This window comes from Xenopus laevis, chromosome 8L (assembly GCF_017654675.1).
Source record: "Xenopus laevis strain J_2021 chromosome 8L, Xenopus_laevis_v10.1, whole genome shotgun sequence".
Lineage (NCBI taxonomy): Eukaryota > Metazoa > Chordata > Amphibia > Anura > Pipidae > Xenopus > Xenopus laevis.
Window position 1 is genome coordinate 98,741,792 of NC_054385.1, and position 18,081 is coordinate 98,759,872.

General features: G+C 38.4%; 1 protein-coding gene across 6 annotated transcripts in view; it reads right to left on the reverse strand.

Annotated features, from left to right (window-relative positions):
- sipa1l1.L (signal induced proliferation associated 1 like 1 L homeolog) overlaps window positions 1-18,081 on the reverse strand; it is a 155,703-nt gene that overhangs the window by 92,116 nt on the left and 45,506 nt on the right. For 5 of the 6 annotated variants that reach the window (XM_018231087.2, XM_018231086.2, XM_018231081.2 and 2 more), the window contains exon 2: window positions 9,871-9,965. The exons of the other annotated variant lie outside the window; for it this stretch is intronic. The gene's annotated coding sequence lies outside the window, so the exon portion shown is untranslated. The remainder of the gene's footprint in view (window positions 1-9,870; window positions 9,966-18,081) is intronic. 6 annotated transcript variants of the gene reach the window in all.

Consider the following 18,081-nt stretch of genomic DNA (forward strand, 5'->3'; position numbering starts at 1 on the left):
CAACAGAGAATATAAAGAACATTGCTGAGAAGGGAATAGTGAGCTTCAACACGATTATTTAAAAAATGGCACACCATTTTTAATCAATTACGTGTAGAAAGTTGATTCGCAGGAGATAATTTTAATATTACATATTTGTGTTCATGTCCGTTCCCTTTAATTAAAACAATGCACATAGCTTATTCCGTGGCATAACTTTCATCTCCTTTAAAGGGGTGGTTTGCCTTTAAGCTAACTTTTAGTATTTTATAGAATGGCTATTTCTAAGCAACTTTTCAAATAGCCTTCATCTTTTATTTATTTATTTATTTATTTATTTATTTATTTTGAATTATTTGCTTTCTTTTTCTGACTTTTTCCAGCTTTCAAATGGGGGTCACTGAACCTATTTAAAAACAAAGGCACAATAAGGCTACCAATGTATGGTTATTGCTGATTTTTATTACTTGTAATTCTATTCAGAACCTCTCCTTTTCTCTTATTAATAGCAATGCATGGTTGCTAGGGTAATTTGGATCCTACCAACTAGACCGCAATATGTTGGCGCCCGAAAAATGCATGTTTATAATAATAGACTGCAGAAATTGCAAACTGGAGAGCTGCTGAATAAAAAGCTAAATAACAAAACCACAAATAATAAAAAATGAAAATCAGAATATCACTCTCTACATTAAACTAAAAGATAATTTAAAGGTGAACAACCCATTTAAACACTGGCATTGTAGACCTTGACTTTTATCCAAATTGCAAAAGCACAAAGAAGTGCAGACAGTAAAGTGGAACGTGAACTGAAAACAAAGGGAAATTCTGAGGAGGTTCAAGTTACAATGTTTATACTCCGGGGCTAAGAAATGACTGCTATATACAGTGAATTTTTCAATCTGCAATTTCTGTTTAACTTCATAAGGAAAAACAGAATCACTGCTACAAGACCAAATGCCCTTGGCTAAACTTTGGTCAGACATTAAACTTCTGCCAGAGACCTCAAACACAAGCTTGGAGTGAGTCAAAAATCTGTATGTCTGAAAGAGTAACTAAAGTAAAATTCCATAACATTACTGGAATGAGTATGGGCCTTGAAGGAAAGCTCACTTTATTAATTACTATATTAATTACTAAGTGCTGTAATGACAACAGGCACATATGACAGGCAGAGTTAAAGCAACAGTAACATCAAAAAATGAAAGTGTTTTTAAGTAATAAAAATATAATGCAGTATTGCCCTGCACTGGTAAGGGCAGAGACACACATGGAGATTCGGGGAGATTAGTCTAGTGACAAATCGCCTCGTCTTCGGGCAACTAATCACCCCAAACTGCCTTACCGCCGGCTAGAATGTAAATCGCCGGAGGGATGGCACTCCGAGTGCTACGTTTTCCGAAGTCGCCCGAAGTTTCCTCGTGAGGCAACTTCGGAAAACTAAGCGCTCCAAGTGCCATCTCACAGGCAATTCCGATTCTAGCTGGCGGGGAGGCAGTTTGGGGAGATTAGTCGCCTGAAGAAGAGGCAATTCTTCACTGGGCAACAATCTCCCCGAATCTCCTCATCTGTCTCTGCCCTAAAACTGGTGTGTTTGCTTCAGAAATACTACAATTGTTTATATAAATAAGCTGCTGTGTAGTAATGGGGGCAGCCATTCAAAGAAGAAAAGGCTCAGGTTACACAGCAGATAAACTCTGTAGAACATAATGGTGTTATCTTTTATCCACTATTTAACCTGTGCCATATAGTCTTTTTTCAGTTTCTGCCATTGCTACTCAGCAGCTTGTTTCTATGAACTATAGTAGTGTTTCTGAACGAAACAGATTTTTTGTTTTGTTTTGTTTTACCAGTGCAGGGCAACAGTACATGATATTTTCATTACATTAAAACACTTTCATTTCTTGGTGTTACTGTTCCTTTAACAAATGGTGGAATAACAGGCATTGAGCAATATTGTGCTATTATGCTTCTTTCACATTTGCACTCTCGGCAGTTGCAATTTCACACTACAGGGCTACAGATGATATGATCCTTCATTTATACAATGCCACCATTTTCTACCACACATTCACATTAGTTCCCTGTGAAGCTTACAATTTAAGGTCCCTTTCATATTCATTAACTATACATTATTACCAAACTTTCCATACACTTCACATCTCACTGCACCAGTAGCATACCTCCCAACTGTCCTGTTTTTTTCTATTTTGACAGCTCAACCCGCAGTTCCTGATTGTTACTGAAATGTCCCAACTTTCTTTTTGATTTCCTGCATTGAACAGCCAGAAAAAGATACAACGTTTCTAAATTAATTGGCTTTTGGCAGAGAGCCCAGAACAGCCACCAGGTGCACTTTTAGGTACAATTGTAACAATTTAAGATAAGCAAAGAAGCAATTCTAGCAATTTAAGATAAGCAGGTCTCTTGGGGAAACTGTGACTAGCAGTTTAAAGGGCAATTCACCTTCAAAACTGAAATAACAGATAAAAACCACAGAAATGTGATTGGAAGACAAAGTACAGATGGTGGGATCCCTTATGTAGAAACCCATTATCCAGAAAGCACAGAATTACAGAAAGGCTGTCACCCATAGACTTCATTGTATCCAAAAATCCTTTTTCTCTGTATTAATAAAACAATAGCTTGTACTTGATCCCAACTAAGATATAATTAATCCTTATTGGAAGCAAAACCAGCCTATTGGGGTTATTTAATGTTTACATGATTGACTAGCAGATTTAAAGGTATGAAGATCAAAATTATGGAAAGATCCATTATCCCGGAAACCCCAGGTCCCGTGCATTCTGGTTATGTTTCGGTAGTGTGGGTCTTAACACAAGAATCGCCTATGGGTAGAACGTACATAAAAACCAGGTTCAGGTAGTAACTCCAGCCCTTTTAGGGTCAGGCCACACAGGGAGTTTTGGGGAGATTTGGTCGCCTGGTGACTAATCGCCTCGTTTTTGCGTCGACCAATCTCCCCAAAATCCTTCCCTGACTCTGCACCGGCTAAAATGAAAAAACGCCGGCGCTAATCACATGCTAGAGTCAGGGAAGGTGTTTGGGGAGATTGGTCGCCACAAAAAAGAGGCGATTAGTCGCCAGGCGACCAAATCTCCCCAAAACGCCCTGTGTGGACTTACCCTTAATTTGGAAGGGTGCAGCTGCAAACAAGTCCTTATACAAGTAGGGTTGCCACCTGGCCAATATTTTACCGGCCTGGCCGGTAAAAATTAAGGTTGATCCCAATTTTATTAATAGGAAAAAAAAGATAAATATATAGGAAGGCCGGAAATTTTTTTCCAGGAAAGGTGGCAACAGATGCAAGTCACTGCTTAGATCCGCAGCAACAGACTTAAGCTCATGACACACACAGCGTTTTGACAATCACAGCTACTTTGCATTCTTATGAAACACAAATAAGCTGGAATGGACAAGCAGGGATCACTCAAGAGGAAAAAAAAAAGTGGTCCTAAATTGCCGCTTAATATAATTCCCAGATAGTTTGGATATTTGATGGGAGATCAAAGCAAAGTAGATCTCTTGCACACCTGCACTGCACTATTAGGAACAGTTTGTTAAGCGTGAAGCATCTTTATCCAGCAATTTAACCACCTTGCAAATTCTAACAATGAAACGTGATCTTCTCCAATGAGCATATTTTCTGGAGCTACCAGTCCCATGAAATTCAATCCCTTTAAGCCTAGAAAGCCTTTATGTGGAAATCTGATGAGCCCTTGCCACTTACCTACTTACAGATATATTATCTACCATGCAGAAGTGAATTTTAACAACCCTGCAAACCAGTTTTTGCCCACTTTTAGCAACGGTCATACAGTTTAATTGATGAAGTAATCTTTGCCATACAGATACCTCTGTTGCTTTATTAATGATAATTTAGCTTTATTAAGCACACTATTTTCCTAACTGATTTGCATACATTAATGTAAAAAAAAAAAATCCAGTAGGAAAAAAAAAATTACAGCCTACTCAGTATTCATAATGAGCTGGCTGGCGAATACAGAAAGTGAGCAAAATGCCACCATCTGGATATAACGAAGGCTCTTCGTTAAGAAATGAGAAGATATCAATCAACGTCTAAAAACTGATCTTCAGGGAGCAACTCTTCATCCTTGATGCCCACCAAATTCTACAATTTCTATCGTGAGAGGGAATAAATTGGTCTTACTATCACAGAACATTCAAAATCAAAATAGATTAGTTGAGGGGTTTTTTTATTACTATTATAATTTATTCATATAGTGCTGGCACCAAGAGTTTCTCCCTAGTCGGAGACGCCACTGCCCTGTTGCGCTTCTGCTCCTGGTCTGTGCGCACACCCCAAAGCATTGTTTCCACTCGGGATTTTGGCATTAAAAAGCAACATTGTGCATTTCACGCCTAAATCCGCCCTGCACCTCTAGAACAAGAGGAGGAGCAGCAGGGGCAGTGGGTTCAACACCTGCGAAGAATCCGTATTCTAAGTGTCATCTGGCCTAGCCTAAATGGCTGTAGTCACCTTGAGCTAGTGTAGAAGATTTCTAGCCCACTTCTTTATGAAGATTTAGTTTTTGAAGGGTGGTGGCACATAAGAAGATTAGTCGGCAAAACAAATCTTCTTTACTGTGGGCGACTAACCTCCCCGTAATGCCTTACCCCCAACAACAATGCGAATCACCAGCAGGCTGTTATACGGATCGATTTGGTTTTCCAAAGTTGCCTCACGAGGAAAGTTTGAGTGACATTGGGAAAACAAAGCGATATGTATGCCATCCCGCCGGCAATTTGCATTCTTGCCAGCGGGAAGGCATTTCGGGGAGAGTAGTCGCCCGCAATATCGAAGATTTGTCGCTTGGCAACTAATCTCCCTGTGTGACACCACCCTAAGACTGCATGGATACAAGACAACAATGCTTGTCATGGCACAACTGTGTTGACAAAGAGCCTTTTAAAGTCAAAGAGGCAAGATAAACGATTCAATTATCCACGTACAGGTTACCCGTGGTCTAGTTCTCCCATCTTTTTCTTCTTCTTGTGAACAAAATATATATATATATATATATATATATATATATATATATATATATATATATATATATATATATATATATATATATATATATATATACACACACACATATATATATATATATATATATATATGTATATATATTTAATTATTTAATGCATTAACTAACTTACACGAGTTGTTTGGCTGCAGGGAACAGATGGATGTCACCCACATTCCAAATCTGCCTCAATCAGGAAATTGCCTGAAAGAAGTGTGGAACCCAAAGAGCTATCCAGCCCTGCTGCATGCAGCCAAAGACAACCAAGCTTGGAACATACAAAATTATAAGAAATAAATGAATACCTTTTAAAAATATAAGAAGCAACACTTAAGGTTTCACAGTCCTGCATAAAAGCAGTTGGTAGAGAGTCACGTGACATCCCTTCTTTAGAAATGGCAGAGAAGCAAATACAATTCTATGGGAACAGTTCTCTTCTGCCAGACACCACTGGGTTACATGCTTATTTCTGGTAGGTCTCCTCGAAGTACAGAACAATTAACAATGAAGACAAAGAAACCCCATGCGCTGAAGAATGTGTGAGTCATATTTTGCTTTCTGGGTCAGTAAATAAAGGAGCTGCATGTGATTAGAATTCGGTATTTCTGCTCCAGACAAAAGGCTATAACCCGACATGATTGTGGCACCATAATGTCCATGCAGAACTTTATGCCAACATATAATCAGGATTTTTATTCACATTTATAGTAACAAAAGAAAAAAAAAATTCTATTTACTGTGCTTGCAACCAAAAATTCGGCAAAGAAAAAGCTGTGCGTATCATTTTAAAAGCTCTTTTCTATTGTTGGACATAACATAATCAAAAGGGATCATGGGGCCTCATTTTTGGTTCTCGACTTATAAATTCAACATGGATTTAGACTGGTCTTCCTTTCTACCAGTTCACATGGCTGGAGTTACAGCCTCTATGTCATAAACAGCTGAGATTACTGCCTAAATGATCCACAGTATTGCCTGCAAGAGCTTAATATAATACACAACACACCCTCTTTTGTATTAAACGATATCCTTCCAACAAATATTTTAATTATACGCCCTTTCTGAAGAATAAAAACTGTAAAACTTAACCCTGAACTACTCCCTGATCTTTCAGCCTGGGATATGTGCCAGTTTTCTATGATTCTCACGAATCTTGAAAAGATATAAACCTGATCAAAGAACAAGAAAAAACCCAAACCTACATAAATCCACCCCTCTCACTTTTTAATCTCTAGATTATTTTATTGAAATGTCCTTCCTTTTAAATTTAAGAGCCCCAAGAATATCCTCCAAGATCCAAAATTGTGAGCACCTGTGTGTTCCATTGATTCTTGTACATTGTACAGCAAATACAAAATGCAATAATAAGGATATATGCTAGCAGTTACTGAATTCTTCCCCTGCCACATGTGCTGGAGCATTATGGGTAGTGATCCATCATAATGGTCTTGCAGGAAATCTGGTGCAAAGAACAGCGTTGGTGCTGCCCAATTTAGGGACCTCCCTAATTAGGAGCTGCTAGTGCAGGAGTGCCCATAGATTACTAATGCGAGGTCTACTTTTACTGATGTTGTCCTATTAAGATCTGCATCCGTAATATCACAGTTAGCATTCTGTTTTGTGCAAAATATTAATTAAATATTGATATATTTAAACCTCCATTTTTTATGTAACCTTAACATAATCTGAATAAAAAGCATGAAAAAGGAGGGTTATTTAGTTGAGCGGTTTGTTGACAGTTCCTTGAAATCTACTGATCACTAGTTAATGGTCTACTGGTAGATCCCAATCTACCTTTTGGGCACCCCTGTGCTAGTGGATAGTGTGCCCCCACAAGCCTGGCCTTCATGAATACAGCATTGCCAAATGCAAGCTGTTTTTAAGGAGCAGACAGTTCTTTGCACTCCATTTTTGAGCTTAAAGACCTGCAGCTGTTCTAGAAAGTGCAGGGCAGGGAGCAAAATTTATAAAAATAAAGTGCTTTTCATCAAAATGTCTACATTTTACACCCCTTTCGCTGTGAAGAGATTAGGGACTAGAACTATTAATGTTTTCAAAATGTTCAGGGCACTATTTTTCTACTCCCGGGGACCCTATGATAATCATTGCGCCATCCAGAGATATCCAGAGTACCAGATTTTTGCAGCTCCAATCGGAGATAGGATGCTGTTATATGCACACATACTGACCAATATTTTATATTTTGGCATTCTTGTACAAAATGGCAGCAAATCGCTCTATCTAGGGGATCAAAGCATATCCATTATAAATAAATATCTAATCATGAGGATTATTTGGTTAACACGTCACTTTAAGTGTCCATGACCAGCAAGACTGCAAGAGCCATTAAAAAGAAAATAATAATAATATACAGTCAGAAGAAGAATCCTCACCTGCAATCTATACAAATAATAAGCCAATAAAATGCTTTAAAAAAAAAAAACATATTCCCACACCTCATGATTTCTGATAAAATAAAGTTCATAAAACTTAGGAACTATTACAAAGCACTCCCCATGTATGAATAAAACAAGGTCGTTATATACAAAAATCAATAAATAACATATAGCTTTAATTAATAAAAAATCCAGTTAAAATTTTCATAAATGCAGAGTAGTAGTTATAAACTGTAAAAGAAAAAAGAAAAAAACAGTAATCTGTAAAATGAAAACTGTATTGCCAGCACTAGCAGAATGACTTCTATGCTTATTTTAATCAATCTGAGCACTTACATATTATGAGGCAGTTTCTTAATATCAGATCTCAAGTCAACCATAAAATTGCTATTAAAACTTACAATCCACATCGGTAATATGTTAAAACACCTTCATTTTGACTTGAATAGAAAGGAGCATGGAAAGTTCAATATTATTAAATGTGGCCTGTGTGAGTTGGAAATGCTGGATGGGGTATGGGTAACAGAACAAACATTTTATTAAGAAAGGCAGCAGGAGCGCAGCTTCGCCTTTCCAAAATCAACAGGATTTTTCTGCTCTGTATATCTGCAAAGCAGCAATACTTTTCTAGTAAAACTATCACACGGATATGATCTATATAAATCGTTACTCTGGCGGTTGTATAAAACAGATTTTGGCTTTAAATGGAATGCAAAGATTGGGTGTTTTACCAATCAGGCCTTAAATGCAAGCATAGTTTAAATCTGCCTCCTGTTAATGGCTTTGATTTTTTTTTTTATAGCATATGAAGCAGCTCTGGTTCAACAAGAGACAAATGCAGATTAATGACAAGCATTAATTTAACGTCTGAAATGTTGACAAAGATGAAAAAAGAAATGTCCTAAGCAAATAAACTATGCCTTTGTCGTTTCTCAAAACACAAGTGGTGCTTTCTACCGAGAAAGAACCCAGAACCTCCATGGAAGTGTGCCCGTGCAATGTGAACCATACATTTAGCCCTAATGTTACTCTTTGGTTTCCAAAATTAATTCTGTGTGAGAGCCAACAGTTACCACTTAAAGGAGAACTAAATCCTAAAAATGAACATGGCTAAAAATACCATATTTTATATACTGAACTTATTGTACCAGTCTAAAGTTTCAGCTTCTCAATAGCAGCAATGATCCAGGATCGAATTAGTCACAAGGAGTCACCATCTTGGAAAGTGTCTGTGACACTCACATGCTCAGTGGGCTCTGAGCAGCTGTTAAGAAGCTGAGTTTAGGGGTTGTTGCAAATTATCAAGTAGAAAATGAGGTTGGCCTGTAATATAAGCTGATGCTACAGGGCTGATTATTAAATTCTGATGCTAGTTGCAATTCTGATGCTAGTTGCACTGGTTTCTGTGCTGCCATGTAGTAATTATCTGTATTAATTACTAATCAGTCTTATATTGTGACATTTCTAATTTATGTGTACTGTATATTGTGAGTGGGTCCCTAAGCTCAGTAAGTGACAGCAGCACAGAGCATGTGCAGTGAATCAGCAGAAAAGAAGATGGGAAGCTACCGGGGCATCTTTGGAGACACAAATCTTCCCTGCTAAAGGGGTGTGTTGCCTTGGGCTGGTACAGAAGCCAAAACATAATGTACAACATTTCTAGCCTGCTTCTTTAGCTAAGCTTTAGTTCTCCTATAAAGAAATTAAATTTGAGAGGAAACACTTTAGAGAATAACTGTAGTTTCCAAATGTGACCTAGAACTAGTGCACCACCATTATGACGCAGAATTACATTTTAGGGGATCACATTATAGTTCTACAGCTGGGGGCAGCAGGACAGATAATCGTTTTGCACAAGAAAGCAAAATATAAGTGAAATCAACCTGTAGCATTCTAGCTATACCACAGTTTACATACTGAAAAATGACCAATGAGAACTCTGATGTGTTTCTGATGTAGGACATTTACTCAACAGATATCTAAACCAAAAAGAGAGTGTGCAGTCATGCTATTTTGACTGGGGAAGCACAACTGCTTTAAAATAACACCACCCACGCCATCTTTACTATTTGTATGATAGAAATTTTAGACAATTTCAGAGAAAAATGAAGCAATTAGGGCTCAACAAGAAAACGAATCAATAGATAAAAAGATATCAGCCGTCATTTACTAAAATAAGTGATATTAAGTGCAGCAGTATCATTATCCAAAGCCAACGATTGGTGTTCGATCCCAGTTTCAGTTGTATAAGGCTGATTAAATCTACTTGCCGATTATTAACTATAGGCAACTGGACTGGCCCCATTTAGCATTTATGCTAGTAAAGGAACTTTACAATGTTCCTTTACAGGAATGAATAGATTTATCCATCAACAAAGGACTCTAGATACTTCTTATTTGTGTAATGAATTAAACTGCCATACCTGCTATCAGAAGATGTTAATGGATGATGTTCTCTTTGATAATCACTGATCCGTCTTTGCATCTCACTCGTCTGTGCAAAAGACCATTACCGACTCTAGAGAATAAAACAAGGCAGATGCTCAGTTAACTGATCCAGCTTCCTTTGGCACATTCAGATACATCAGTTAAACACATTAATAGAAGCTGCACTAGGTCCCACCTATTTGTGCACAGAACATTTCCCCCTACGTCCCCTACCCCCCAAAAAGGGGTTAGGTTTAACTTGGTACAATGCTTGAAATATAATTGCTTTTACTGGGAATACACGGAGTGTATTTCCCTGTACCGATAAATATCCAATTATTCATATTATACAGTTAGCAAGGACCACATTAGTCTAAGTACAGGCATACTGTGTCCATGATTGACCAAATGCGTCCACTGCACATCTGTTTGTCGGACACACCAAGAAATATTAAAAGTATCCTACATCTTATTTTGTCCCTGTTTGTTTGGCAACATGTCTGTAGACTAGATCTTTTAATGCTGTTGGGCTGATAAACGTTAAGTCTCAATTATGCAAATCCTGTTTTCTTTAAAATTCATTTTTCAATACAATTTTGCGGGATTGAATGGAATCTGTGTCAAGAGTTATAAAAGCATAAGATACATTTCTCCTGCCATGAAAGCTTCCTGGCAACAATAAATGGAACACAAACGATCCAAATTTACCATCCAGTAAAAAAAAAAAAAAAAACAAACCAGAAGAATGCTGGTGTTGTTGGACTTTTCCGGTTCAACACCCACTTTGAGGTTCAACCTTTGCAAAGGGTCCCCTTTAGCTCATAAAATTACAGATATAGAAAAAAACACTAATGTGTTACAGCCATAGTTTCAAGAATATCTAGAAGATCAAATAACTTTCATCCCAAGTCTCAACCTAACGGACCTTAAAGATCGACCTTCAGATATATCTAGGGGTGCAAATAGTAATTCTCCTCAATTCTCACCCGTAGATGTTGAGGCTCTCCTACCATTTCCGCAAGCCCCCATTACACGGCCAGCCACAAATTTTGGAAACCACTAACTAAGTGTAAAGGAGGCAGATGTCACCTATTTGGCCAACATTTCATAAGGATACAAACGGCAGATTATGCTCAGAATAAGGCAAGGCCAATATATTAAAAACTGCCCATTAATCTGTAAGAGTAATTTGTAATATTGCACAAACTTTCACACCCTGTGTATTTGCACTGGTACCCTGCCTCCTAGGGCAGCTTGCTATACATGGACCTGTTGGGTTTTGAGGCAAACAGTTCAACTTTTCTTAGGGGTGTTCGTCCCAACTGTCAAAAGGCTATAACCCGGACATTTATCTGGCTAACATCCATCTCTGATGTCAAAGGAACACCCATATGAGCAACCAAAATGTCATAACCCCACCCTCCATGTCACTGCTCCACCCCCTATACCATCATCCCGTCCCCTTGTTTGATTTTTGCAAAAATCAATAGGTGGCAACCCTACTTCAGCCCAGGTAAGGAGGAGGGCTCCATAGGAGACCTGAAGACATGGTTGAAGTGGGACAATGTAGAGGTCTGGAAATCAGATTTGCAATGGGAACCAACAAAGCATTGCTATGCTATAGCAACAGCAAAAAGTTTTGCTTACCCTTTAAGGTTTATATTGTTACTTTAACATTATACTTGAACGTGATCCAAAGTTACAACCAACAGGAAGAGAGACATAGAACCATCCAATTAACTTTTAAGATTTAAAAATACAAATGCAACCAGTGTTATTTTGTGCAGTCGCATGTTAATTTTCAGATGTGGACACCCAACATGTTCTGAATTTTCTGTCAGGCAAATCTTCTGCCCACACAAGACAAAAGGGAAAAGTGCCAAAGAATTGCAGCTGTAGGTGTTAGAAGGAAAATAATCTGAAAAAAAAAAAATGTTTTAACCATAACAATGCTGTAAATCTGACTAGTTCTAAATAATTAATCAGATAAGACAGAAAAATGCCAAAAAGAAATGCAAATAATAATGAGAATATGAAATGCTGAGACTCAGGGAAAAGGCAAGTGCAGAATCAGATCATCTCAGTGTCTCAGCTAATAAATAATGTATTGTGAATGCTATGTAAAACAGAGTGTGTTATCTCCTTCCAGAAGACAGGAAGCATAAAAAGCATTCCATTAGGATTCCATGGGAGACCGTTCATAAAATAAATGGTTCAAATTAACCACCAGTAGTTATTCATTAAGATTGTCTTTTAAATGAACTGCCATTCAATAAAAAATAATACATCACCTAAAAGCAACAATAAAAAAAATGTTTGCAGAAAGCCACAGAAATCCACAAAATCATTTGGATATTCTGTAGCAGGATAAAAAGGTTTTGTTATCTCCAGTTCTGTATTGTAAGTGGCGCTATTCACACGCTATAAAACAAATTAAAGGCTTCCCACAAAGTTTGTCTGTGGACACCCTGCAAACCAGCTGCACCTCTGAAAAGAACTACAGAAGACTAACGGGTAAATTTATCCAAATGTGAGTTAAGAGCTTAATAAATAAGCACTCACTCATGTTCTATTAATGCCTATAGGATTTTTAGAACTATATTTATCAAATGGTAAGTTCTAAAGGAAGCCATAGACACACAGATATTATTGTACAAAAAAATGTTTTTGTACAATATTCAGTGCATGTAAATCATCCGATACAGGTAGAATTCTATTGTTTCTACCTATATATCTGATGATTCAGCTCTACATGTGTGTATTGAAATGAATGATCTTTCTTGGAAAGATCTTTTCCGAGAAAAACCATAGTTGTTAGTCTATGGCCACCTTAACTTTCGACCATTGATAAATACAATACTAAAAATCCCATAGGAATGAATAGAATCCGGGTTAGTTCTTATTGATTAAGATCTAAACTCACATTTTGATAAATCGGCCCTCCCAAGTGGGTTGAGATTTCCCTTGAATATCTTCATAAACGGACAACTAGAATGCAAAGCTGGGCAAAGTCTGATAAATAGAAAGGTTAAATTAAATAAAAAGAAAGTTATGGCGGCCTATTTTGTAACTTGAATTTTTTATAAACTTGAAACCTTGGGCAATAAAAATATTAATCCCCAACACACCTCTAATCCTCTTGGAATCAGCAGCCAGTTGTGGGCTGGCCCAAAATCCGCAGATGGTTTGGGGCCGTCTAGTACAAAAAATCTTCAGATGGTTTTGGGTCCATCGCTCCATTTCGCTCACCCAACGCACCAGGACTGGACTGAGAATAAAATAGGCCCTGGCATTTCAGGTACACAGAGGCCCAATCAACCCACACAGAGGTCCAAATGGCCCAACCAGCCCACTAAATACTGACTTTCTATGGCACCTTATAGCAGACCCTATGGCATTTGGCAGAACCCACAGATTGCCAGTCCGGGCCTGCCACGCACGACCTCACACTGCCGGCATCCGTTCCCCGAATTTATAGACTTGTGCCTCTTCCGCCCACTTTGTGACGTCTCCACAGGGCATGGCGGGCGCGAGTCCATAAATAGAGGGAACGGAACGGGCCTGGCCAGGTTCTGGTTGGGAGGCAGCGTATTCGGTCGAGGGGAAACTCGTAGTGCATATCACTAGTTGCCACATTCTCTAATCTTTCAAGCGGAAGCCAGACATGAGTACAGATGGTGTGTATTCCTCATATAAGAACCAGAAGGTGTTGACATCATTAAAAGGATGCAGATGTCATTGTGTCAGGCTACTTTTAAGTAACTGTAATAGTGGGGGTATGAGCTGACAAAGCACAACCCCCATAGTAAAAAAAAAAAACCACAAAAAATTACATTTTGAGGAAATCTTTTTAATCAACTTATTCTTTTCAATGACAGTGTGTTCATATTTTGATTTCAACCTGGCCGTCATCTGCAAGGAATTTTACATTTTGCGCAAATTTCTCCAGGTTCTTCCAACACAAAAAATACAAAGGAAGGTTCATTGGCTCCTGATGAGATTAACCCTAATGTGTGTGTGTCGTGTAAAAGAGACTTTAGACTGTAAGGTCCACTGGAGCAGTGCATGATCAGAATGATGTAAACATTCACTTTGTAACAAAATCGGCGTTATGTAAATAAAGGCGAATAATAGTAATCTTTTCTCATGTTCATTTACCAAAAGCTACCGACAATAGTATATAATGTTATTAAACCACACCCTATAGTGTCACATAAAAGATTTTAAAACAAAAGGAATTTTCTGACCAAGAACCTGCACAATTTCTTTCATTTTTTTTTTTTTTACCCTCGCTCTCTTTAGGAAAAGATATCCTTCATAAAAAAAGAAGCAGGTCTTAAAATCGACAGTGAATAGATATCAATCTGCCAGTTAAGTTTTCAGGAGTATTTTGGCTAGGTCTCAATACACCCTGATCATGCCACATTGCACCCCAGCCCCATGATGCCAGTAACTCAATGAAATCTAGGAGGGTTTAAAAGCCTTTTCAATAGTAGGGTGAATATTAATTTGGGTACCAGCATGTTGTTACTGAGGGAAACTGGAAAAGTCAAAACTGGGCCAATCCAAGGAGAGTCAACATGTGTAAATGTGACGTGAGACTCTAAAACTACCAAACACTTAAAGAGCAATTCTTTTAATGAACAAACAGAACAGAGAGGCAAACAGTTTCTTAAAACAGAACTTTCTCACTCCACAGATGAATTCTAGCAATGCCAACTGTCATTTACACTTTGCACCAAAGAAATGTGCAGCAGACTTTGAGCTAAGGAAATAGCAAACACATGAGAATGTGCGGTTTAAATGAGGATAGAGAAGTGGTCTCTCAGACAGTCTGGTTGAGGTTCTTGGACAACAACTTTTACAGACACAGAGTATTTTATTGATTCAGAGCTGAAACTTTCACATATGTTTCCCCTTTTTTATTTTTCCCCTTCAGAAGCTAAAATATCTGGCTGTAGATGATAATTTGTCCTTATATATGGAAAAATCCTTACTTTATAGTAACAATACCTCCCTCTCAAATGTAACTGTAATGCACTGCCAATGTTGGCAAACTCTTGTTCCAAAGTCTTGTTCATTTTAACTGAATATTATTTCTAAGTAGAACATTAAAGGATAAGGAAAGCTACCAAAGCAGTTTATTGCCAATAGAATAACCACAGTAGTGCAAGCTATAACACTATATTTATTCTGCAGAATGCTTTACCATACCTGAATAAACAGCTCTAGAAACTCTCTGGGTTTGTTTAGGATAGCAGCTGACATATTAGCTTGACGTGACCACTTCCTGTCTGAGTCTCTCCCGCTCGCTCATAGCTCTGGGCTCAGATTACAGCAGGGATGGGAGGAGGGAGGAAGGGAGGGGGAGATGAGCAAACTGAACATGCTCTAGCCCTAGCCATGGAGGTTTAAGCTGAAAACAGGAAGTCTGATACAGAAGCCCATGTGTACTCAATTGAAGGAAAGAAATTAAGTGTTTCTTTTGACAGAAGACTCATAGCAGCATTACTTTGAGGGTTTACTGGTAAATTTATATAGACCGTTCTGATAAAGCATACTTCATTTTAGCCTTTCCTTCTCCTTTAAGGGGCAGATTTTTTAGATTTTCTTTAGAAAAACTCAAATGTTTGATATATTTTTTAGAAAAACTCTTTATTTATTATACCCTGAACCTAGAAATAGCTGGAATCCAAAATTACGCCATCTAAGACTGGTCGAGGTCATGTAGGAGTCAGTGTCCCTTCAACCATTTGAAGATGTAAATAGCCTCCATGATGTTACTGTTTTTTTCTGTGGGTTTCACTCGAAATGTGTTGTTTCGAGGTTTTTTTTTCCATGTGAGCCTTTTCTTTAATTAGAAACCATTCGAGTTGCGAGTTCATTCGAGGCCTAAAAAAACACTAAAATTCAACCATTGATAAGAAACGTGCCAGGAATGTCAAGACTTGGTCAATGAAATCAATTAATAAATGTACGTATACAGTATCAGGAAGGTGCAATTAGGATTAGCTTCGTGAAAGTACTTGCATGTCAGTTATTAGAAATTCACCATAGGTAGGAATGCACCGAATCCAGGATTCTGCCTTTTTCAGCAGGATTAAGATTCAGCCAAATCCTTCTGCCCGGCCGACCAAATTTGCATATTCAAATTAGGGGTGGGTTGGAATTTGCGTGACTTTTTGTCACAAAACAAGGAAGTAAAAGATGGTTTTCTCTTCCCACCCCTAATTTGCATATGCAAATTACGATTAGAATTTGGTTTGGTGTTCGGCCGAATACCTAAATAGTGTGTGTATTCGGTGCATCCCTACAAACAAGTGCTTCACTAGAATGGATAATAAGGAAATCATTAATCCTTATTGAAGGGAAAACAATTTTATTCGTTTTAATTCATATTTAAAAAAAAAATTTTTAGTAGCCTAAAGGTATAGATATCAAAATTATGGGGAGACCTCTTATCCATAAAATCCCCATTTCCGGAGCATTCTGTATAACAGGTATTTTGTTCCTATACAAATTCTAATAGTGTTCCACATTGGTCAAAAAGGGCCAGCTCAAGTCAGTGTCGGTCAATGTAAGTAAAGTTAAAATACTACAATTTCAATAATGTTACTAGATTATGTGAAAAATCAGGAAGACTTTTAATTAAGGAAATTTGCCATGTTGCTGTGATTATTAATATTATAAATTGAAATCAGAGCAGGTCTTCTTGCTGGATTTTCTAGACGTGTCACCTATTTTTCCCATGATCCAGTAACCTTACATTAAAACTCAGAAAGGATGAAGAATGTGCCCTTCTGCTGTCTTGTTGTTCTACACACATTGTTTTGAGAACAGAAGACCCTAACATGGGTCATGGCACATGTGGTATTTTGATGGGCTCTACTGGCACAGTTCAAACCTCCACAACCCGCCCCAGATCACTTGTCATTCAGAGTGACACACATGCATATAAATGTGACATGCTAAACTGGAACTCACCAAAGCAACTTAACATTAAAGAACAGTGATGCCATTTTGGGCGAGGGGGGGGGGGCTAAACATACTATGGTATTGCTAGACTTTTATCAATCCAAATAACAAGTAAACTATTCGTTGTCACACAACAGAATAAACAATTTCCAGCAAACTTTTCAGTGCATGACTGCTAATTTAATGTATGCAATTATAACTTTTGCACAATATGCTGGAAAACCAAACAACCCTTAAGGTGGCCATACCCAAGGAGATCCACTTGTTTGGCGACATCTCTCCCCAATATGCCCACATTGAGGAGGGCGATATCGGGCTGATCCGATCGTGGGCCCTAGGGCCCAACGATCGGATCAGAATGGAGGCAATACGGGCGGATCAATCGGATCAGAATGGAGGAACCAACGGGATTTTTTACCCTGCCCAATCGTCATCTGCTCGATTTTTGGCCAGATATCAATCAGGGACGCCCATCGAATGGCCCCACACATGGGTTAATAAGCTGCTGACTCGGTCTGTCTGCAGCTTTTATCAGCCAGTGTATGGGGGCCTTTAGAGTTTAGTCTGACAAAATGTTGGACCTCAAAGGGGGAACCAATAGGAAAAATGTTAGAAATGCCTTGCTCTAATGCAGCCAATGCAACATGTTGCTCACTAGTCCCTTGGATGTTGCTCTCAGTGGCCTAAAAGCGAGTGATTATTTTTGAATTCCAGCCTAAAGTTCTAATTAGATAAAAACAGGAGTCCAAGAAGAGCCTCCTGTAGGCTGCCAGTTCACATAGGGGCTACCAAATAGTCAATCACAGCTCTTAAGCTGGCCATAAGACGCAAAGATTTAGTTGTACAAAACTAAGGTCAATGGGAGACTACTACTATTTGTGACTACTATTTGTCAGACATAACTTTTGTATGATTGCCATCGGGCCTGCAGCCTCAGGGGCCCCCCATACCATCCTCCTGCCACCCCCCTTCCCACACCATCCCCCGGGCCCCCCAGCCGCAAAGTCCTCTCAGCAATTCCCCCACCGTGAGTGTGTGAGCAGGTACCTCTTTCCAGCGTGTGAGAGAGGGAGGTAAGGAGAGGGTGAATGATTAGTTGTAGGTCAGGACAATTGGTTATAAAATCTGCACGTCTATGGCCAGCTTTATATGGCATCCCAGGGACTTTTTTCATTCTTGTGTTGTTCTCCAAATCTTAATATTTGTATGTGGCTCACTGATAATAAGTGACC